The sequence below is a fragment of the Schistocerca piceifrons genome, chromosome X (assembly GCF_021461385.2).
Source record: "Schistocerca piceifrons isolate TAMUIC-IGC-003096 chromosome X, iqSchPice1.1, whole genome shotgun sequence".
Taxonomy (NCBI): domain Eukaryota; kingdom Metazoa; phylum Arthropoda; class Insecta; order Orthoptera; family Acrididae; genus Schistocerca; species Schistocerca piceifrons.
In genome coordinates, this window is record NC_060149.1 from 508,213,450 (window position 1) to 508,224,810 (window position 11,361).

Here is an 11,361-nt window from a genome sequence, read left to right on the forward strand (position 1 = left end):
CATGCTTACTTCACAAGCCATGGTAAGTGTGCTATAGAGTATACCCTGTACCACTACCAGTTATTCCCTTTCCTAATCCACTCGCAAATAGAGCAATGGAAAACAATACCTATATGTCTCATTATGGGCGCTAATTTCTCTTATCTTCGTGGTCCTTACGCAAAATGTATATGGGTGGCCATAGAATCCTTCCGCGATCAGCTTAAGATGTCAGTTGTCAATAGTGTTCCTCGAAAAGAATATTGCCTTCCCTCCAGGGAATCCCATCTGAGCTACGTGGCGAGTGCAATCAGACTGCTGGAAGAAAATTACGGACCATGCAAAGGGACTCTCATGATAAACTTAATTAATTAGCCTGTCAGTATTATATAAATGATATGCCCTTTGATGCGTGTAATATGATACAGTAGTTGGAGCAGTAAGCAGATGTTCTTTCGTTGCATCGAGATCTTTCAACCCAATTTCAATCTCCCACCTGCAGCACAAGAGATGACCATCGTAATATAATCAAGTATATTACCGAAATTATTAGGTGATACATTGTATAAACCTGATATTTACAGCTCCTTTGTTGTGTTACATTAATACACTTCATATGTTACTAAGCACTTGATTACTTTAAGATAGTTTGAAAGTGAGGAAGCATCCTGTGGCAGAACTAGAGCATGCTCTTAGCACTCTTTCATGTGCCACAAATCAGTTTAATATTCTAGTCCTCTGATGCAGGACGTAACAGGTGTTAAGCTGATGAGAACACATCTTATTACCCGATACGAGAATACTTAGAGGAAATGTAGCCTATGCCATATTTTTACAGAATTTTCATAACAGGTTACAATACTTAAGCGATGTTAAAACGAGCTTATGCCCTGATTTCTTCTGTCTTCGAAAATAACTCGTATAAAAGGAATAAATCTGCATTTTGCGTGAGAAATCGAGGTGTATAGTCAAAATCCCTTTCTCAGTTCGGGTAAAATGTATTTTTTAAACTGGGGTGAGTCTATGTAGGGGTGGAATTGCAATTAGAGCTGTACGGCCAAGCCACACCTGCTTGCCTTTCAGTGCGTCATGGCTAGGGGCATGAGTGGTCACGATTCTTCAGTTGACTGAAAGTCACGACTTAGCTTAGCCTGTGACAGGTGGTTAGTTGCAAAGAAAGCTCTGACCTGTCGACTTTCGCTTGTGGCCGCAGGGACAAGTCCTAGCGGCGGCACTCTCTCGCTGACTGACTAGTGAATTAGCCAGTATGCCAGGTGGATGGCGACAGAAGCGCATGTGTGTGTTGTGTGAGAAAATGCAACATGACAGGTGTTAGTGCTGAACGATTATTGGACCTCTGAAAACTGATCGGTTGACTACTTGATGATAGGCTCTCCGACCTCCGAGCGTTTGGTAGAACAGTGTGTGGCTGCCAGGAGATGAGTGTGCAGCTGCCAGTGTGGTCAACACACTGTGGTGTCCTATGGAAGTTTCCCCAATCTCTGACATTTAGCCATGACATCTGCTACTACAGAATTGAGCACGGTTTCAGTGTGTCATATATATTGGTTTTCAATACATCGCAGTGAACCTTGTCTTGCAGTGGTATTTCTTGTTGACTCTATCCTATCACGCAATTTGTATAAGGATGTGCCACAAAGTAGTGATCTGAAATTAGAAATTGTCCAATGTAATGGTGGGGAGCGGTGAGGAACGATGGGGTGAGGGGTGCAGAGGTTGTTTTTCCAAGTGTCCTCTGCTGGTGGTATTGTGAACTAGCTTAGTCTGTATCTGTATAGCAGGGTGAGCACATAGAGCAGCTGCTTCCAATGAGCTGGAGTTGAAGGAGTGTGTTTGGAAACAGATTGTGTGGGTGGTGCAACCAGAAGTAGCCACTTGAAGTAGGAATTCTCCTAGAAAAGGACACAGCCATGAACAAGGGGGACCATGACTGTGGAGTGACCTGTCTGCCAGATGGTCACAAAAAATGTAGCTTGCGTCCGCCGGCATGGGTAGTGAAGCTTTCTGGGCGCTCAGTATGCATCTTGTAATTTCAGTATTGATTGACTGTCTTGTTGTGGACTGGCAAGACAGACAATCCACTAGGAGGAAGCCGAAAGGCACACGTTTAAGCTCACGCAGGCTGGCGGTGGAGGATTTCTGAGAGGAGTCTGGGAGGTGCTGGCGGAGGGGGAGTGGTGTGTGTTTTCTCATAAGGTTATATTATCCTCAGTTGGTCATAAATCGTCCCCCAGGTGTCATAAATCAGTTAACAGAACAAAAGATTCTTCTGGAATGTATTATCACTCCTGAATGTATGCAACCAATACAAACCAAATGCGCCAGCACCCCATTGCGCTACTACTCATAATGCTATTTGCAGGTTTCGACTTAGTATTAGAAATAAATTTGTTTTGAAGGTACTGTAAGATAAAATCAGCGAGTTTTATTAATGAAACTTAATTCAGTTGCCTATGACCAGGTGTCTTCGCCAGTTGTTAAGGACTTGATCATTTATACCTGGCAGACTTAAGGATATGTGACAAAGGCAACAATAACGAATTTCGGTTACATGCTAGGAGCAATGTAACGGGTGGGAAATACTAATTTTGGTATAAAGCATTGTGAAGGCGGTGTTGTTATTAATTCTTTGTACTGTTCTCAAAAGTTCTACCATGAATTATTAGTAAAGAGAGCCCATTGTCACATATGAATACAAACAGTATACTAAAATACACTAATATATAAATGCCATTTTGCAATGCAGAAGTACAAACCCTCCTTCGGTGTTTAGGTAAGAGATCTCCTATATACTGATTGTGAATGAGCATATCCTTTGGACATACAATTGTGCATGTATTTATGTACATATTTATCTACATAAGTATGTGAACATGCTAAAGGATAAAAATAAATGTGTCGATTAATGCTTAAGCAGCCTTTTCCATTACGTACTGTACAGTGTATTGTGGAGTTTATTTTTGTTAGTCAGTAACACTTTTTGCCTATAGAACTGGCGTATGGCTCCTGGATGTGTGGCCTTATTGCCCGAAACCTATGCATTTTATTACCACGGACCTTTACCACTGCGTCCACCGACTCGAAAGCATTCTGTTATATCAGTCTCACTCAAATACGACTCATACAGTTGAATCACCTACCATGTAAGAAAAATATCTTCAGATCTATGTAGTTACTTATGGAAACAGTTGTATATGCACCTACATGGATGTCAAGATGACTCTCGTGGACAAAAACTAGTAATCACCATGATAATTGTGATACGAAGACGGTGAAAACAAATGATAGTGTAATAATATTATACGCTGTTCACATGTGGAATGATCAAAACCACTAACTAAATTTGTCGCATGTATGCATAAATTCTTTCTGATGAAGTGCTCTAAAAGGAGAGTGGTGCAATAACCTCCATCCGTATCCCTACTTGAACAAAATCGATATTCTTACAAGAAATACCTTGCCTCTCTGATTCGACGAGAATTGTATCTAATATATTTTGCAACACTATCTTATATATTTCGCAACAGCTCTTCAGCGAAAATGGTACAAATAACTTCACTGCCGAGAGGTCAAGAAGTTCTCTCTCCACATGACGTCAGCGAATTAACGCCGTTTTCCAGGCAGTCAATAATTGGAACGCTTCATTTTGCTGACAGATTGATTATCATACTAGGCGCGTCTTGCATCACGAATTACGGCATCGTAAACTCGGCGTGATTTGATAATTACGTAACGAGCACCAGGGATACATGCTGGGGCGTTCAAGCGTTGCCCACTGATTTACGAGCTGAAAACTGAGGCAGGACTCGTCAAGCCGTAACAGCACTATAAACAGCGTATAAGCCGTGGAATTATGCCGGGTTGAATTGCGTTTAGAATGACGGAATGGGAGAGCGGTGTAACAGCTAGGGGTGAAGTGATGCTGAATTTGCGCGCTGAGTTTCGTCACGTCCGATGCAGCCAAGCGAGACAGAATTTCACCTTTGTGAACTGAGCGTAGACCCAAGTATAGGCGAATAAAGTAGTATTAAGATCGCCGACTACGGTATTTGCATTGAGCAAATTTCAAGTTAAAGAAAAGTAGACAACAGTCCGTTAGAGCTGGCGAAGTGCTACAGTGCACTGTATAATGTTACATATACCTTACTGCCGAAATATTCGTAGACATACAGAAAGTAAATATCCTACTTTGAAGTAACTATTCTCGTGTTGTCAACCTTTACATAATTTCATAAGGACAGTAACCCTATATTAGCAGACAAATGTTACTTATCTTCCTATGGCTGTCTCGTTGTCTAGGATGTCTGTTGCTGTTTGTGCGTCCATGCTCAGTTTTTCTTTTGTTTCGTTTCAGCAGAAGTAGCTGGAAAACTGTTGCTTTTTGACATCAGTATTTATTCATAAATTCTTGACATTTTCTCCAGCACCACTTGTTAAGTACACAGTGCAACATTTCAACACAACGCAAAGAACTTGATATTATATTGAGCAAACTCGAAAACAACTGATACTATTGTGGTTTGTTTGGAGCCTAAAATTTCAGTAAGTATGACGTAGTTACCTTCCAGAGCCATCTAGAACAGGATGTAATTCAAATGACTTCTATTATGACTGTATTAATTTAAATTACTTTTCAAGTATAATTTACATAATGTTCTCGGGAAATAATTATTTATATAGAGATTTATTCGCCTAACAATTAATAACGAAGGTTGAAAATTTTGACAATATAAACATATCAGTTTTCTGTCTTCGTATGATTGTCAACCGAATTATTGCTAATAAAAACAAAAAAATTAAAAAATGAAAACAGAAATGTTATTTGCAGGAAAAATGAAGTATAATAATATTAGTTACAATGTAAAACGGGTTTTTATCATTTAAGCTAAAAATTGTGATTACTGATTTTCATGGTTGAAGACCGGTGTTACTAAATGGAGCGATATAAGAAATAAAATGATGTTATCAGAAAAATAATGTTTTCATGATCAAATATATGCCAGATTATCTTTAGGTGTTTAATATATAATTTAAGTATAAAAATTAACACAAGTTAGGCAGAAATTTATTCGGAATCGAACATTTCAATTGGAGTAAGAAATTTGTGAGGAGGCAAGATTAATTACAACTGGACTCATAACAAGCAAGAACTGAATTCAACGACTGATCTCATCCTCAAATATACATGTCTGTGCTTTCCATGTAATCGTGGAAGGGACTGCTGAGGATATTTCTTCACCAAGATTAGGTCCAAACAGCACGTCCAGCTTTTTCAATCAACAGAGTATTCGGAAATTCTTGTTACAAACTGTAAAGACATGTACAAGCCAAAGAATAAGCACTGATCGGAATGGAAGCCCATGTCCGGAAATGAACCCTTTCCACGCCACCAGAATCAGTACGTAGAACTATTAGTTCCAATTTCTCGAGTCTGCTGGGTGAAAGAGTAATAGTAATCTAGTCTGATTCTTATACTTACTTCATTTATGACTAACTGTCTAATACGATGACAAAGCCTAGTGTTCAAGTGTCACATTACACATTGTCTCTTCTACCTCCTCACCACCCACATCCCGTTCCACTTCCATAAAATTAATTGGAATTGGGCATTGTCAGCACAGTAGTTAGTTGGCTGCAGTTTCAATCATTTCCTTAGCGGCCACTCGTCCATGGATGCGGCAGAGTGGAAGAGATGGTTTTACAAGCTTGTCCTTCCAGCATGGAAATGGTATATGCCCAGATATGGATTTCTATTCAAACCAACAGTTACACACGACGCTCCAAAGATTCTAAGAGTTTGAAACAGTAATTTATTAATACCTTCTACCACGACTTTGATGTGGGAACGGTACATTGAACTCAAAATTGCGGCAATGTTTTTAATGTTCACAGTATTCACGACGAAGATGAAATAAAATGGAGTATCACATAACAGTAAAGAGAAAACTACACTCAGATCCCTGTTTCAACTGAAACGGAGCACTGCATCACGTGGAATGAGATGGAGTGAAAAATCAACTGCTGTCTTTCCTATTGAAGCGGTAGCCACGGGAAACCTAAGCCGAAGTGGCCCGACAGAAATCACTGAGAACTATAAATCAGTGTGGCCAGACGGAAATTTTAATCCTGCTTCATCCAAACAAGCTATTTTTCTCAGTTCCTCGGTGACAGTATGGCTGCTGGAAAGTATCGTGCAATATCCTATAAACTGCGAGGTGGTAATGACTTCTTTCATTTTCTTGAATAAAACAGTCTTGATTACGAAAATATTTCTATGATAACGCGTTTCGCTATTTTAGGGAATCATCAGAGTATCAGTTTTGCATTTTAACACTTTATTTGACTTGCCACTACGTCTTGCATTCTTTCTCCTTATTAAGGTTTGCTTATCAGTTCATGTTCATTACTAGGCACGTGTCCTGGTTACCTCGATGTGGATGCACGCTTATTCCACAGAATAGTAGTTCCACAAATATCTCTCGATCTATGGTTCGTAAAAATTTCATTAGAAATTTTACTACAGCCGTACATGATAGGACCATCCCCTAACTGTTATTTTCTCTTTATTCTGTTTGTAGATAATCTGCCGATGTCCTACAAAGGCGAAACATACCATTAAAGCAATATTTTCGCTACCAAGGCTGTCTTAGTCAAGAATAACCTTAATACGGTCAACCAGATGGAGTGAAGGATGTTTTTCTTTTAGCAAAGTCACCTTCCAGTAAAACTGCCATGCGGTAGTTGCACGAGGTTCCATTTTTGATTACCAAACTCGTGTTGTCCCTAATTCTGTCCTGGTACGGTTGAACAGACGTATACGAATACATCTGTTCATATTATTAAAATATTTCCGAGGTCGTGCGATTGCTGGCTTGGCACGAAAGTGCTTATACATTTCTCCTATAATTAGTCATTTTCTTTCCACCTCGTAGTGTCAGGACACACTTTTCTAAAATAAATCCAGGCTTTTACACTGTTAAAAAACATTAAAATTACATTTTCACTTAATAGCAACTCCACTTGTAGAATTGCGACCTTCCATCCGTACGACACGTAGTAGGACTCACTCTAACACAGACTGCCGCCAATCGTCAATAAATCTAAGAACACGGTGACTATGCCAAGCTGCACTCAACATTATGGGCTCCTAACTACAATCTTGAAGGATAAGGCTACATGCAATGATAGTATACCTACAACACAAGGTTGTATTAGCAGGCAGGCAGAGCTGGTTCTGTGACGAAGGATGTCTCCAACTCCCTTCCCCTTCCCCTATGAAGTCATCGATGACGTTATTGAGTTTCTCACTTACCCCATCCCACTATGACATCATGCACTGTTGCTGATTTAGACAATGGCGGGAAATTCAAAAACTGGCTGCAAATTCAAAATAGTAAGGGTTTTACCCGAATCCTATGATGTCAGTGTGGAAGTAAGGCTACTGTCATATGAAGAAAGTGGCGCGAAACTCAAAAGATGGTTATTGTTCTGTTGGTGCGAAATTCAGAGAATTCGGACGGCTCACCAGGGATATTGCAGCAGCTCTATGATGCAAGAATCCAAAATGGTAACCCTTGGATACTAGGACAAAAGGGAAGTAATCAGTTTGGACTTGTCTGCCATATATGAAACTGCCCCACTTAAAATGTTGTCCCCTATATTCATTCAGACACGGAGGGACCTAGAGGGCTATTTATAGCAGTCAGATCAGATTTAGAAATCAAGGTGGCCGCTGTGTTTTCCTCTGACATCACGCTCACTGTTTCTCCAAAGTTTCAGTCCAATTTCCCTCTGATGTAACAGATTGTCATCCTCAGTTCGGATCAGACTTGCCCTAAGTCCACTTGTGCTATGCTGAGGAAGGATAGTGATGTTTATGTCTTTATTTAAACAAGCATCACAGTGGAGGCCCTCTGCAAGTGCTGCTGCCACCCCTAACCCCTGCACCACCGCCGCTACCACTGGTCCATAGTGACGCCAGCAGCCTGATGCTGTAGCCTCAGCTGCGACCACCACGGCTGGCTCGACTGTGACTGAGAGCTGTCCTATGCCACCACAGCACACCAGGCTGTTTTAGCATTAAGTGTGGGTGTTCATATTTCAACACTTTTCATGAACTGTAAACGCATTTCTCTATGTGTGTAATGCAAATGTGTCTGCCTACTGTAGACTTCAAAACTTTATGCAGAAGTGTGGCTGCTTAATTTAAAACTGACATGTAAATGAGTCCATTCTCATAGAAAAATATGGGTGTAATACACATATAGCTGCATACTGTAAACAATTATCGATATATTTGACACTATAGAATGAAAGGAAACGAACGACTACTGTTTAACAAATTACACTAATTTCTTTGATCACTTTTTCTTCAAAATAGATTTCAGTTTTTATATCTTGGACTTGTTCATTTCCATATAATATTTGATTGAACACAGAAAAAACGAAGTATGAAATTTGTATATACAATGTTAAAAAGTAATTTAGCAATGTACAGAAACATATCCAAAATATGTTTCACAGGTTAATATGCTTTTCTCTATAGTTCATACATTTTTATGTCTTTTCTCCATCAGATTAAAACTGTTGTAGCACAGTTTATGCTGCAGTACAGTTGAAGCACTTATCTACTGCTCTTCAGTTGATATACTTTAACTATAGCTGGCATGGAATATTTTTACAGTTACTCTATGGGACAGAACATTAAACTAAATGCAGACACTTTTGGTATGGCCAGCAGAACTGAAACTTAACATAACATGCAGACAATATATACGATACATACAACGTGTGCTCTCTGTCATACCCATACGGTATTATCTCCCCCCCCCCCATTTTTTCTCTCTCTCTCTCTCTCTCTCTCTCTCTCTCTCTCTCTCTCTCACACACACACACACACACACACACACACACACACACACATACACACACAGGGTGTCCAATACAATACAGCTCACATACATAGTGCGCAAAGAGAGAATCACATGTACATATGCTCACAGATATATACGCCTACATACATACACTATGATAAGTGAGTCTTACTGTTCCACATACAGAATATATCACCATATACACAACACCAATGTAGAGTTTACAAAGGGCTAACATACGCATGCCGGCCGGTGTGGCCGTGCGGTACTAGGCGCTTCAGTCTGGAACCGCGTGACCACTACAGTCGCAGGCTCGGGTATGGATGTGTGTCATGTCCTTAGGTTACTTGGGTTTAAGTAGTTCTATGTTCTAGGGGACTGATGACCACAGATGTTAAGTCCCATAGTGCTCAGAGCCATTTGAACCATTTAACATACGCATATCCACATAAACAGGTTTTATGAACTCTGTGAAAACCTTAGCCATTTTCAGAATGATGAAGTGTCTGTTGAAGATTGGGACCATTTATAATATGGCCTGGCAATATAACCTGCTGGTACACAATGCCCATCCCAAAGGGTAGCTAAGTGAATTTCCTGATGCTCTCAAATTTTTTCTATAGTTCTGTTGGAAATTGCATTATTTGCAAGTCTATCAAAATCTTTCAGATGTGTAAACATCGCAGAAGCCCTCATTTTGGTGTCTAAGTCAATATGTTCCTTCAGCCAGGGTCACCCCTTGAAGGAAATAGAGCGGGTCGCGGGTGACTCCATCCAGTTGCAACCCCAACTTGAAAGATTCCTAGAGATATCAGTAATGTGGTATGTCCCTTGCTTATCAATTGCCGGCCTGGGTGGTCTAGCGGTTCTAGGCGCTAAAGTCTGGAACCGCGCGACCGCTACGGTCGCAGGTTCGAATCCTGCCTCGGCCATGGATGTGTGTGATGTCCTTAGGTTAGTTAGGTTTAAGTAGTTCTACGTTCTGGGGGACTGATGACCTTAGAAGTTAAGTCCCATAGTACTCAGAGCCATTTGAACCATTTTTGAGCTTATCAATCTAGCGTAGTCAACAGCTTTTGGTGGGAATCGTTCTGCAGATCTTGGCGCTCTGGACACAGGAGCAAATCGCTGTACAAGTGATGCAAACTAATATAATACATTAAATCTACCTATAAAAATAATCCCGCTTCAGAATCTGCCGGTATAGCTTTAATTTTTTTAACCCAGACTTGCGATTTCTTCGTCAGACAACTATCAAAACTCTTCAGTAGCTAGATAATGTTGCGTGGCATTGTTATTATCTACGTACATGATATAGCTTCTACCACCATATGCACTGAATTGTTCATGCTTTCACAGGTTATTTGCCTTGATGTATCTATGGACCATTGGCAAAGTCCCCAGAAATCCCTTGTTTGATAAAAAAATAGCGTGTCGACATCAATCAAGAGTTCATTATTGACATTTGTTTTTTTCAACATAGCGTCACATGGCATAAATTTTGAACGTCTGCAAGTAAGTGCACATCCCTGTCCATATAAAGCCTTGCGTATTCCCCTAAATTAGCGATGGTGAAATCCTACCGGGCATTTACTATGCATGTCATATGACAGCGCCTGAACATTTGTTGGTGCATGCACCTGTGCCATACTGCGTGGTTTCATCGAGATTCTCTCTTGAATCCAGATATTCATTTGGAAAAACCAGCTACTTCGCTACAAGTTGAAACTTTGCATCTTTGAGAAATGCAGCTCTAATGAGATGTAAATCCTCCTGACACGTGGTTTCAGCAATTTCCTGTAGCGGTCCTTGCATGAAAGTCAGTGGGTCAAGTAACACTCTTGGTTACTCTCTCCGAAAACGAAATCTTAACTCTCAGTGGCGTCAAGTAGCACGTTAACCTGATATTAGTACATACCATAATTAGCCGAGGGTTCAAATAGGAAATTAGCTTCATACCTGCTTAACTTGTCGATGAAAACGAGCATGTGTTGTGAGCATAGGTAATCCAGGTTCCAAGAATTATGTGAAGCTCTGTGTAATTTGCAGGTCAGATGGCATGATACCTAAGTGGTGTTGCCCCTTCTTTACCCAATATCTGCCGAAAGTGCAACAATCAGCTGCATTCTTGTATAGCAATTTATGTTCCTGCTTATTGGTAATAGGGCAACGGCCTTGCCGCAGTGGATGCTCCGGTTCCCGTGAGATCACCGAAGTTAAGCGCTGTCGGGCGTGGTCGGCACTTGGATGGGTGACCATCCAGGCCGCCATGCGCTGTGGCCATTTTTCGAGGTGCACTCAGCCTCGCAATGCCAATTGCGGAGCTACTCGACCCAATAGTAGCGGTTTCGGTCAAGAATACCTACCATCTTACGACCGAGAGAGCGGTGTGCTGACCCCACGCCCCTCCTATTCGCATCCTCCTCCGAGGATGACACGGCGGTCGGATGGTCCTGGTAGGCCACTCGTGGTCTGACAACGGAGTGCT

At 40.9% G+C, this 11,361-nt stretch overlaps 2 pseudogenes; one reads left to right on the forward strand and one right to left on the reverse strand.

The window, feature by feature from the left end:
* Positions 1-613: 613 nt before the first annotated feature.
* Positions 614-793, reverse strand: LOC124723884 (annotated as a pseudogene).
* Positions 794-11,038: 10,245 nt separating this feature from the next.
* LOC124723784 lies at positions 11,039-11,156 on the forward strand (annotated as a pseudogene).
* Positions 11,157-11,361: the final 205 nt, after the last annotated feature.